This window comes from Macadamia integrifolia, chromosome 7, assembly GCF_013358625.1.
Source record: "Macadamia integrifolia cultivar HAES 741 chromosome 7, SCU_Mint_v3, whole genome shotgun sequence".
In the NCBI taxonomy this organism is placed as follows: Eukaryota; Viridiplantae; Streptophyta; class Magnoliopsida; order Proteales; family Proteaceae; genus Macadamia; species Macadamia integrifolia.
In genome coordinates, this window is record NC_056563.1 from 12,103,169 (window position 1) to 12,116,759 (window position 13,591).

General features: G+C 39.2%; 1 pseudogene; it reads left to right on the plus strand.

Annotated features, from left to right (window-relative positions):
• Positions 1 to 3,854: 3,854 nt before the first annotated feature.
• LOC122084745 lies at positions 3,855 to 5,829 on the plus strand (annotated as a pseudogene).
• Positions 5,830 to 13,591: the final 7,762 nt, after the last annotated feature.

Below are 13,591 nucleotides of genomic sequence, written 5' to 3' on the forward strand. Positions count from 1 at the left end.
AAAAAAAAAAAAAAAAAAAAAAAAAAAGGATGAGAAGATGTGTTTCACTTCTGCACTTGCTATTTCCTTTCAGAACTCTATAATCTTTGAAAAACTTAAATCTAACTCTAAATTTGTTTCTTGACATAATGATAGGGTATCAATGGAGTTGGTAGCCTAGTGGTGAAAATGCCCTCAACCCATCACCGCTCGAGTCGGCTGGTTGTGTAGTACTTGTGAGTGGTTTGATTTACAACAATGTCATTTCATATGAGAAGAAAAGATAGACACAAATGTGTGAATGTATCCTGCCCTGAGAGTCCAAAAGTAAGAGTGTCAATTTAGGACCAGAACCTTTACTCTTATTTGTGTACCCTACATTGGTGGCTCATAGATTCTTTTCTTATATCTTTCCCCCCCTGAAGTAATGGAGTTTTATTTATGCTAACCTTGGGTAGCGACAAAAAGGTTTAACAAGGAACCACAAAAAGAACCTTGATGACGTGTTTAATAAGGGTCAAAGCTCAAAACGGGATGGGAAAAAACTAAACTATCCAAAAAATCAGGATTGAACCAAATTGATCCCCATCGGACTAGTTTTGGATATAGGACTAGTTGAAAACACCAAACTGACCAATATCCAGGCTGAAAACTGAACCAATTGAAATTGATAAAAAAAATCATTGAGTTGAGGTTATGAATAGGTGAATTGATAATCTAATAATTTCAATATTAGTGAGAATATTTCTGGTTGGAAGGAGAATTGTTACAAATTAATGAATATAGATTATGAATAGGAAAATTGATTTGTAGAAATGCTTCCATTGATCTGGGTTCACCATACAAACTCATTTGGACAGCTAAATGAATGATTTGATAGTAGGGTTCATTTTGTGATTTAATAATAATTATTTTTTCACTGATTAGTTATCCATTGTTTATCTTCCTCTTACAATGATAAATAATGATTTCGCTACGAACTCTATTTATTCATTAATTTCAATATTAGTTATGTTCCCTTTACAATTTATTTCTCTTTGTTCTAATTACAACATGAACATAGGAAATCAATTTCCTAGTTCCTAGTTGTTTATTTGTTTGACTTGGGGTAGATGATTTAAAGTGTTTTTACCGAATCTTTCCTAACTACATATTATGAATGTAAAATTTCTTTGTGGTTAAAGCCCGAAAACAAACCAAACTAAACTGGTATTAATTTGGTACTAAGAAATTGAACTGCACTAGGTCTTTTTACCTAAGTCACTATAATTTGGTGACTCCAGTTATTTTTCAAAAAACTATCATACTGATTCATTTCTTTAGTAGTTCACTTACATTGACATGTTTGCAATGACAAGCTCAAAATTCAATGATATGTGATTCCATTGATTTTTCTTTTTCTTATTAATTTATATATGTTTTTAAAAGAAAGGATGACTCGCCTTCATTAGGTTTGGCCATGCTGAGTCATCAGATTTTTTTGGAAGGCAATTTGAGCAAGAAAAACCTATTTTCAACTATTGATTTTGCATTGAAATTATAACCGTCATTTTACATGTTGTATAACCTTGGCAAAACTCCTTTCCTTCTTCTACTCGAACTCGGACAACTGTAGGATAATCCTTTGTTGGAGAAAGTAGGTAGAAGCATTGTTGGCAAACCAAGTTTTGACTTTTGACTAGGAAAAATAGGCCAAGTTTGGTCAAAAGATTAGAAACCCGGTCAAGAATCAAGGAGATTCGTCATGTATTCAAACATAACAAGACTGGGATCAAATCACACTAAGTCATTAAAGACTCGTTTGTTTTACCCAAGTCATAACAAAACGGCCGATTCTTATCAAAATTTTGAGTCGGCATTTCTGAATAGTTTTGAACTAAAATATATTCTAATGATATTAAATATCCAATGGTCGAGGTCTTCTGTATTGAGTCTATCGACTATTGAGTATATACATCTTCAAGTCGGATTTTATCACTTTCATCCAAGAGACAATGAATGATGGGCTTCATAAAAATATTGAAAAACAAACACTTTTATTTTATCTTGTCTTATTTAATTTATTTATTAGTTATTTATTCGGATTGCTTGAGAAAGACTAGTATGGAAATGAGAGAGAGAAATTTAACATGAATCGCGTAGTTTTTTGTGACTCGCTCTGACTCGCTAGGTTTTGAAGAAGACGAGTCAGGTCACAAAACCCGGTTTTCCAACAATGGAAGAAGACACACAAATTTATGTGGTTCGGTTCACTTGAACCTATGTCCATACATCTCAATATTTTCTTGCTTATCTCCAATAGCCCTCCGATTCCTCTCTTTAAAAGTGGTAGAGAGAATCAAGGAAGGCTTGCACTATAAGAGGAAACAATGTAGGTAAAGATATACATGGGAAGAAGGTAGGTGAGATGAGGATATGCATAGTAACAAAGTAGGTATATATGATTAAAATCTTTAATTCTTGTTTTCTTTTTCATACAATTCCAGATTTTGATCCAATCTCTTTGTCATTGCCAGCACATGATGTTGCATGGAAAAATTATCTCTTATATGCCCCCTCAAGATCAAGGGAGGTGAATCCACCTTGAGCTTGCTAACTAAAAGATCAAACACATTTTAATTATGGTTCAGCCGGAAGAAAGAAGAAGATAATAATCATGTCATCACTTGTTAGCGACTTGCCTGATTAATCCCATTGGAAGAAGTATCTTAAAATAGGGAGAGGGTAGGCAAATCGCCCGGGTATAGTAGGCTAGAGAGTAGCACCGATACGGGGTGTGTGGGAAAAGACTATCTCATTACTCTCCCTTACGTGCAGGTCTCTTATGGATATGTCTTCGTGGGTCGAGCAAGGAACCCATCATCAAAAGAGGCCCAACGTACTCCTTTTGATACCATGTTAAAGCTTTCATCTTAAAACCAATTGACTTGAAGTGGGGTGGCCTCTTGTGACTCTTATACAAGATAGTTGAGTCATCTACAGCCGATGTGGGACTATCTCAATGCTGTCGTACACATTAGCATAATTTGTGTGGTTGTGTGTGTGGGAATAGGTGGCCGTTGGCCTTACTAACACCCTATAATCTGGCCATTGGCAAATGCCTAATAGGATTGAGTGAAAAAAAAGAAGTCAGGTTTTAACGAATATCCGCTCATAAAGTTACATATACATGACGTGACATAGCAAATCAATTGCAAGATAAAAAATATTGATTTCCCTTCCTACTTCAAGAAATTGTAATCGTCGGGTCACAGGGAATGAAAAGGTCACTGAGAAAGAAAAGAAGACATAATAAGAAAAAAAATAATTATTCAATAATTGATTTTTATGTATCTATCTTGCTCCTCAAATTAAAATTTTTTATTATTGTTTCTTTATCTTTACTATATTTTACTAGGCAATCAAAGATACTTTGCCAATTCAGTAGTTCCACATCTATACAACCCAATAGATTGTGCACAATATCGCATCCTACGTTGGTCGTCCCCAGAATTGATATGATACTAACATGAATCGGCATGGATTGGCCCACATTGGACAGGTTTAGCCCTGACTCATATTAATGTATTCAGGAGAAAAGAACACTACCTGTGCCTCATGCGCCCACGTAGGGACAACGAAATAATAATTACCGCCCGTTGTTGGATGCTTGAGTGCACACTCCCATTGGCCCCGCACGGGTGCATGAGACGTAACATTCTCTTTCCCACGCATTTAATATTGGTCTGCTTAGAATTTTTCAAAAATAGGCTATTGATTCAGCCATTAATGGAAACAACTTGTCCTTCATAGTGTAAGGCTGAATTCATTTGGTCCTTCTAAACCTTGCAGTAGTGGGAGCCTCGTGCACTGGGTTGCTCTTTCTATTTTAGGATATGACTATTCAAAATGATATAAGAGAAGAACTTTCATTCTATGATCATTTCCTCAAGCCAATGGATATGGAGATTTTGCAGTTGCAATGGGATAAATCACTACAAGGAATCATTTTGCATCCCTGGTCATTCTCTCTACTTCTCTTCTTCTCTCTTTTCCTTATTTTTAAGTTTAGTAGAGTTTCTGCAAATCTCCCACCATCTCCACCCAAGCTTCCATATATAGGAAATATTCACTAGTCGGGGCCACTCCCCCACCGCTCCCTTAGATCTTTCTCTGAAAAATATGGACCCCTTATGCTCTTTCAGCTGGGCAATGTCCCAACTATTATTGTTTCCTCCCCCGAGATAGCTAAAGAGATCACAACAACCCAAGGTGTTGAGTTTGCAAATAGGCCTGCTCTACCCGTTGCTAAGGGGGCTCTGGAGGCATTGACTTGGTCTTTATACTCTTTGATGAGTGTTAGAAGCAAATGAGAAAAATTTGTGGTCGTGATCTTTTAAGTTTCACAAGGGTTCAATCATACACGTCTAGAAGAGAAATAGTGTTCTCTGTTAATTTGAAGGAAATATTTCTTATATGTGAAGAGGGAACTACTGTTAATATAACAGAGCTGCTATTTGCTCTTTCCAATGACTTGATCTGCAGGGTTTACTTTGGTGGGGATTACCAAGGAGAAGATGATAAAAGCAGCAAGCTTTGGCATTTGTCAAGGGAGGCTTCTGCCATATTTGGAGAATTGTATATGAAAGATTTCTTCCCATTATTGGGATGGATGGATAAATTAACTGTGTTGAATGGGAGGTTGAAAAGGATTTCCAAAGAGATGCATATCATCCTTGATCAAGTTATTGAAGAACATCTTAGTAAGACAAGGGATGATAGCCTTGATCATCAAGAAGATTTCTTGGATCTCTTGCTCCGTGCTCAGAAGGAACCAACAATCAGCGTTCCCCTCACTCGAGCTGACATTAAAGCAATTCTTCTCTCTCTCTCTCTCTCTCTCTCTCTCTCTCTCTCTCTCTCTCTCTCTCTCTCTCTCTCTCTCTCTCACTCACGCGCGCACACACACACACACATCCAGATCATATTCATATTCACGTACAAGAACCATTCTCATATGGCTAGTGATCACACATGAACTATACTCAGTCTCTCTCTTAATAGCATTACTCTCTACATTGAGTGGAGTCCATATGCGAATAATAGGATGTTCTCTCTCTCTCTCTCTCTCTCTCACACACACACACACATCTGGAACACATTCACATACGAGAATCATTCTCATACGGCCTGTGATCACACATGGACTCCACTTACTCTCTCTCTCTCTCTCTCTCATACACACACACCCACCTACCTCAATTATTGAAATTCTTTACTCCCCTATTATTTATAGGACATGATAATTGGCACAACTGGTAACCCTGCTGCTGCGATGATATGGGTAATGATAGAGCTAGTCAGGAATCCCAATGTGATGAAAGAAGCACAGAAAAAGGTAAGAGGAGTTGTGGGGAAGAAATCCAAGGTTGCAGAAGATGATATTTCTCAGCTAGACTACTTAAACTCTATTGTCAAAGAGACTATGAGATTATACCCACCAACCCCCTACTGCTTCCCAGGGAGTCTAGTGAAGGTACCAACATCAAAGGTTACTATATACCTCCTAGACCAAGAGTTTTTATCAATGCATGGGCAATTCAAAAAGACCCCAAACAATGGGATGATCCAGAGAAGTTTATTCCAGAGAGATTTCTTACCAGCCCAGTTGATTTTCAAGGCCCACAATTTCAATTACTTCCCCTTGGTGCAGTGGCATCTCTTAAGTTAATTCTTGCAAACCTCCTTTACTGGTTTGATTGGAAGTTACCTGGGAATGCAAAAGTGGAGAACATACACATGACTGAAGCTCCTGGAACAACATTGCACAATAAAACTCCTCGTAATCCTCTCCCAAAATCTTATTTTTGAAGTTTAAAAGATTCCTGGGTTTGTTCCCATTTTATGAATATTGTCATGGAGGAAATAAAACTATTTACTCCAAATACTGTGACAATGAAGACATCTTTTATTTGGAGTAAGATTCTAAAACACCAAATTGTTCCCTATTGCTACTCTTATCCATCATGAATTTACATATACCTCCCCTAACCTAATTACATCCACGCCTCGTGTTTTAAAATTTTTTGTGAGGTTTTCATCATGGAACCTTACTGCAAGTGATCATCTTTACGTTTTCAATAATAAAGATCCAAGTTATGACCGGATCAGGTTCACGTACAATAATAATCTTGTACTATAAAAATGTAGTTATTGTGATCAAAGTATGGATACTTTCCATTGAGGATTAGTTGGTTTATATACAAAAGAATGGAGGAATTCTCTCCTTGGTCAAAGCTAATCAGCTACACTAGAAATGAAAGTTAGCTTACTGTCTTCCTAGATTGCAAAAACAGATAAGGTACAATTTATGGGAATGAGTTGGTGAGATAAGGGTGACTGTATGACACATCTGATACTGTAGAGCCCTTCTCTTTAAACCCGGTTTAATTGACCGGTTGGTTCGGTTTGGTCTTCCAAACCGAAAAGGGTCAATGTTGGTGCCCTATGGTACATGACTGCAAAGGTGACGTCAAATATGGGGTGGCCGGATAAGATTGATCCAGTGCCCAATGTGATTTGCACGCTTAAGCTATGCCCTTGCACGTATCATGTTACACCCCGTTCACACAGAACTGGACTGGTGACCGAGTTAACTCCGGTTAATCCAAACCTGCCAGGATCATCTGATACAGTACCCCACCACAGCATACTCACATCTAAGATAAGTGTTCAAAAGTTCAGTGGAAGACTTAATTACCTGTAAATATCCCCAATATACTTGATACCCAAATTGTAATATATAGCTAAGTACATGTGGGCCCGCAGGCATGATATTTACACAAAAGAATAACAATTTACGTATCAAGTACACAAAAGGGGAGGTCATCAAAAATCAAAAAGTGAAATCCTGTACGGTATCATTACTGCGGTCCCGCAGCACAACCCTCGCACATGCAATCAGCACCTTTCTCATACTCCTCAGGGACCCACCAATCCTCAATAGGAAACTCAACTTGGGGCCCGACTCTTGATCTTCAGGCGGGTGACCTGCAGAATCATCTAAAAGAGGTGTGCACGTGGGATGAGCTCACTAGCTCAGTAAGTGAAAAGAAAGACCACACAAACATTCACATCCATATGCACTATATGCTATGCACTTCATTTTAAATCTTATCTACCTAAACAACATTACTAAGTCTTAGGTTATGTGCTACTCACAATCCCAGTGCACGTATACTTTGGGTACGAGTCACGAACTCTATCCCATGATATGCCCATAGGGTTGTCGGAGAAGGCCCACCATGAGTACTCAGAAAATTAAAGCATGCCGACTATCGACTCTCAATATAAAAGTAAATGACAGAAATGTAAAGGTGTCGACCTCGACAATTTAAAAGCAGTACGATTGGCCCTCTTGAATATACCACTGAGGTTGCCGACTGTCCTAATGACCAGCCGAGCATATGTCTAAACGCCACAGTGACCCGACAACCGCGGCCAATGTTTCCCCCCAAGTGATAACCTAACACCTCAACCCCTGTTGGGAAGGGTCGTAGCACAGGAAATGATAATCCTAAACCGCATGCTCCTATATGACAAAGTACGATTGTATAGTGCCACCGCGTCCTATACCATGGGCCACCAATGCACTCTTTTCCAAGACGACTACGACGTCTCGTCTAATAATGCATCATGCACAGTAATCCAACCGTTCATCACATAAGCATATCAATCATTTAACATTGAGAATGTAAGGCATAACACACATATCATAAATCATTTGTTTAGAATGCACAAGCAATACATGCGAATGGCATACGAGGATGACTAATCTACACATAATTTGCATGATGACATGGCTAGTCTAGATACAACCTAATGATGCAAAACAAGCCTTAAAATAAAGTCAAATGTCCTCTCCCCACTTACCTGTTAGGTACAAAAGCTCACGTTCGATACAGGTGAGATCCGGCGTGAGAAATGTAAATTCTAGTGGAACCTATCATAAGCGAATAAGGTCAGCATTTCACCACCTTGGGGTTAAATCTAACAATGTTTGATGTTTAAATCATGTTTAAAATCATAAAAGAAGGTTTTCCATCCATTTTGGGCCCATTCGGGCTCAAAAATTTGATTGGTGGGCCAACAGGTGGGCCACACAACCCACCTGTCATTGCCCGCCGGTCCAACAGGCAAGCCAGATAGCCCACCGGTTCAACTGGTGGGCCCCCTCAGGTGGGTGGGTTCATTCACTTGTTGGAATTAAGGTGCTGCTCTAACAGGCGGGCCCCTACAGGCGGGCGGCTTCGCCCGCCGGTCTTCGCCCACCTGTGGGGGCAAAAATTTGTTTTCTCCTTTGAAACGTTCCCCAACCTTGGGGAAACTAAATGGAGCTATTCTAATCACATTTTTCACACATCTAAGGTCTTATAAGATGATTCCAATCTAGATCTAAGTTAGATTTAAGGATTGAAAAGCAATCTTACCTTCTTTGCTCAAGAACTCTTCCAAAACGCCAATGTCACCTCTTAACTCAAGAACCCACCAATGCTTCTAAAATCTTGTAAACACTTCTTTAAACCTTCAAAATCAACACATAGACCATCTATTAAACCTTAGATTCATCATCTCAAGTGGTATTAACAAGATCTCAAGGAACTCTACCCAAATCAAGGGTTTTACTTGGGGTTTGGTGAAAATTTAAGAAGTATAGCCTTCGCTCACCTCAAATCGTAGGTCTCGTGTTGGGGATCACTTTTCCGGAGCCAGAATGAGAAGATCAAACCTCAGCGTCGCTTAAAATCATTTCTTCCTCTTTTTCTTTTCCTTTCTTCTTCTTCGTTCTCTTTTTGTCCCTTCTTTTCTCTCTTCTCGACTCTTTTCACCCACTCTTTAATGCATTAAATGAGAAAAAGGAAAAACACAATAAATACTATTTATACTAGAGAATATCTAGTAGCCACATAGGTGGGTCACACAGGTGGGCTGGTTCGCCCGCCTGTGACCGCCCACCTGTCGGTCAAAACTTAGCCAAACAATTGAGATTTCGATGAGATTCGACTCTCGGCATATATCTCACTCTCGGCCCAAGATATATAATACGTATACACTTTAGAATATGGCTACATACCCACATTACCCGTACATAGTCTTATGATACGTGCATGTACGCGGCTTAGGTACACCCGTCTCCTTTGGCACTGACTCGGACTTGTCTGGCCAACCTGTGTTCAAAGTCACCCTTGCCATCATGGTCCATAGGGAACCCGCTTTAACCCTCTCTAGTCCGGGTCTTGCATGGTTAAACTGGGTCAACCGTGTAAGTAAACTAGGTTTTAAAAGTAGGGTAGCACATATCACAAGGCCATGTATAAATAAGAAATGTACATTATCATATTTGAATGATAAGAACTCATTCCACAACAAGTGGTGAGAGCGAGATACATATAAGATTCCACGTCCCCTAAAAATACAACAAAGTTGACTTTGTTTTGGCCAACTGGTTGGTGTCACTGGTAGGTGCAAGACTCACCACCAGCATGACCCAGCTATAAGGGTAGCATGGACCCCAACAAGCCCAACTTGGGTGAGTACGTGTATTTCAACCTCCTCGTCGTAATGAGGTCTTATATGCCCGATAATGTCAGCTATTTTAGCTGATATCTTGATTTAATGCATTTTGGTCCATAAAGAGGCAAAACTAAACAGACTTTAGAAGATATTTATGAGCTAGGGTATAAATAGCATTTACTCTCTCTCTCTCTCTCTCTCTCTCTCTCCCATTTATGATTTCAGCCAAGGTTTGGTGAGAGGAGTAAAGAAGAGGGAGAAAAGAGGAAGAAGAAGATAAGGGAGTGGGAAGGAGGTCTTCCCTTGGTTTCCAAAGCCGTAACCTACATTTTTTTCGTCGGAATAGTGTCTGATGCTTTGAGATATGCGTTTTGAGGTAAATAACACCCTAAACCATTGGAATGTGATAAAACCCTCTTGTTATGGTCAAATCAAAGTAATAATGGAACCCTTGTGTGATTTTCTTGAAGGATTGAGGAAGAGAAACAAAGATTTGGAAGTTATTGAGGTGACATTTTGAGTTTGGAAAGAGGATTCTAGATTTTGGGATTTCTTGAGCCAATGTATGATTTCTTTCCCCAAAACCTTGATGATAACTTAGATCCACGAAATGATCGAGTAGATGAAGCACAAAATGTGTGAGAAATGATGTGGGAACAACCCCATTTGATTCCCAAGAGGTGAAATGAAGAAAGGAAGGAGAACAACAAAACCCGTAGAATATCGGTGGATACTTGAACCGTCGGTATGACCCACCGATTCCCTCTAGACCTATCGATGGGTGCCAGACCCACCAGTATGACCCATTGGTCTGTGTCTGTGTGCTGTCTGTCTGGGCAGTCTGCACAAATGGGTTTACCTACCCACCTGTATGATCCACTTGTATTCCAAATGAGCTCTGATGGAACTCAAACTCACCGACAACCTTCTTCATGCTATCAACCACGTCATGACCATATCTTACGTCATTTATAATTCTAAAATGGATGTATTCTAAATTCCTATCTGTGTTAGGTTTTGAGATGCTCGTCTTCACTCCGGATCTTACCTATACCGCGAATGCATATTCTCCTACAAGAATAGGTGAGAAGGGAGAAGACTTTGATCTTATTTATGGAGTGTTTTGGCATCTTATACAGTTATATATTATATTGACATTCCGATTTCTATTCCCATGTATATGCTTGATTTATGATTGATGCATTTAGAACTAAATATGTTGTATCTTAAATTACTAAATGTTTGTTACTTGCTTGGAATCATGAGAATGGACTTATCATATGTTGTAATATAGTGATGATTTTCCTGACATGTGTGGGATTTCTAGATTAGATGCTGTAGTCGACTTGAAAACGAATGCATTGGTATACTATGGAAGAGGACACAGAAGTACTATACAGTCGTACTATCTCATATAGGAGCATTTGGTTAGGATATCATATTCTCTTGTACTACGACCCTTCTCAACAGAGATTTATGTGTTGGGTTGTCACTGGTGGGAAGTAATGGTCATAGACTATTGTGGTGGTTAGAAGTACGCCCGGCTGATCATTAGGATAGTCGAAAACTTTAGTGATATATTCAAAGGGCCAATCATACTGCTTTTATTTTTTGCTGTGGTTTAGCCACAATTTACATTTTTGCTATGGTTCAGCCACGATTTACTTTTCTGAGTGCTCAAGGCTGGCCTTCTCCGATGATCCTATGGATATATTGCGGATGGAGAACGTGTCTCGTACCCAGGGCATACGTGCACTGTGGTTGTGAGTAGCATATAACCTATGACCTAATAATGATTGCTTAGGTGAATTAGGTTTAAAAGTGAATCTCATGTATATAGTGTCATTTGAATTGCCATTGCTGGTGTGCATCTTTCTTTTTATTTACTGAGCTAGTGAGCTCACCCTTTGTATATATATATATTTTTAGATGATTATGTAGGCTACTCGGTAGAGGAACCCGTGTTGGGTCCCACCGACGAAACCCCAATGGGGGATTGGTGGGTCCTAGAAGGATTCGATCACGGTGATGGTTGCCTGTGCAAGGGCTGTGTTGTAGGACAACAGTAGCAGACTCTATTTGATGTTCTCTTTTTTATTCTATTGGTATATACCCCTTGCGTGCTCTCGATAGTTAGATTGCTACTTCTTATGTAAATATCATGCCTATGAGTCCATATATAAATACACTATGTATAACAATTTGGGTATCAAGAGTATATAGGGATTTACATATATTTATATACGATAAGACTTCCGTTGTATGACATTATTACGTTCCATGTTACTTGTGGTTTGGTGTGCTGTGGTTACTGTATCAGATGTTTCTAGTGATTTTTGGATTACCCAGAGGGAACCCGATCACTGGTCTAATTCTATGTGAATGGGGCGTGATAGATACTCCCCCTCAAGTTAGAGAGCGAATGTCACAAACCAACTTGCTAATTATGTTTGAAAATCAGCTTTTCCTAATGGTTTGGTTATGACATCTATTAGTTGAAGCTTGGTCGGGACTTATGCCGTTTGGAGGCAACCGGATTGGAGTTTGTCCCGAATGAGGTGGCAATCTATCTCAATGAGCTTCATTCTCTCGTGAAAAATGGGATTAGAAACGATGTGGAGGGCTGCTTGATTGTCACAGTAGAGAGTAGCAGAGTGTGGTGGTATTTGAAGATCTATAAGCAAAGCCTGCAACTAAGTAACTTCACATAAGACAGATGCCATGGCACGGTATTCTGCTTCGACGGAGGACCTGGATATGGTGTCCTGTTTTGAGTGGCCATGTGTGCCCAAAAATTACAAAGGATAGTATAGGTTTCACTTTTGAACTCATGAGAAATGCCCAAGTACAACAGGAATAATCGTTGACAATGGTTAAAAAAAAAGGGCACCCATTAAGGTAGGGGCGTATGGTCCCCAAATATCACAATGTATTATTTCAAAAGGAGCAATAGTCGTTATTGTACTTGTTGGAAAAGATAACCTACGCTGTTTGGTAAGAGGACAGATTTCAAAAGTGGAAGATGGGGATGTGGGAGAAAATGATAATGTATTCCTTAATGCTGATTTGGTAGAAGAGGATGGGTGACCAGCCTTCGGTCTAAGGACCAACCACTGATGGAAGCAATGGCAAGAAGGCATCGAACGGTGACAAGCTTAGCAACTGGTGTGAAGGTTTCATTGTAATCGATACCCTTTGTTTGGGTGAACCCCTTGGCAATGAGACGTGCTTTGTACCGTTCAATTGAGCCGTCTGCTTTCCGTTTGATTTTATAAACTCATTTGCAGCCAATGGGAACTTTCCCAGGAAGTAAAGTGGTTATAGACCATGTGTGAGTTTCATGGAATACAACATCCGACTATAGAGGTATTTTTGATTGGTGAGGTCATATAGACGGTAACCTTTTTGCCCTTGTGGGTATCCAAGAAAAATGCAACGGATGGCTCGAGGACTAAACTTGTTATGATGAAGATGAGAGGGAAAAAAGATTTAAAAAAAAAGGTATGCTCTGATATCATGTAAAAATGTTGATATTGTGATCAAAATATGGATACTTTTCATTGATGATTAATTGGTTTATACACAAAAGAATGGAGGAATTCTCTCCTTAGTCAAAACTAATCAGCTACACTAGAAAGGAAATTTAGCTTACTATCTTCCTAGATTGCAGAAACAGATAAAGTACAATTTATGAGAATGAGTTGGTAAGATAAGGGTGACATTATAACACGTCTGATATGTACGTCCTTGGTATAGATTTAGAATCCATTAAATACAGAGAGAGAAAGTGAGTTCCAAATCCATAGACCAAGGACGTATGAGATTGTTCTCATATGTGAACTTGATCTGTTCTTTTTTTTGGGTGAATGAAAAATATATTAAAGCAGGAAAGAAAAACAAATACAATATACAAAGCCAAATTGGCTAGACCAGGGTGAAAAGCTTATCAAGCCCTAAAGAGATGGGCAAGCTTCAAACCCCTAAGAGAGGGGACAAACCCAAAAGGGGGGGGGGGAAGAAACAAGCCAAATAAGGGAAGGATACAATGAAAAAAGGGTCT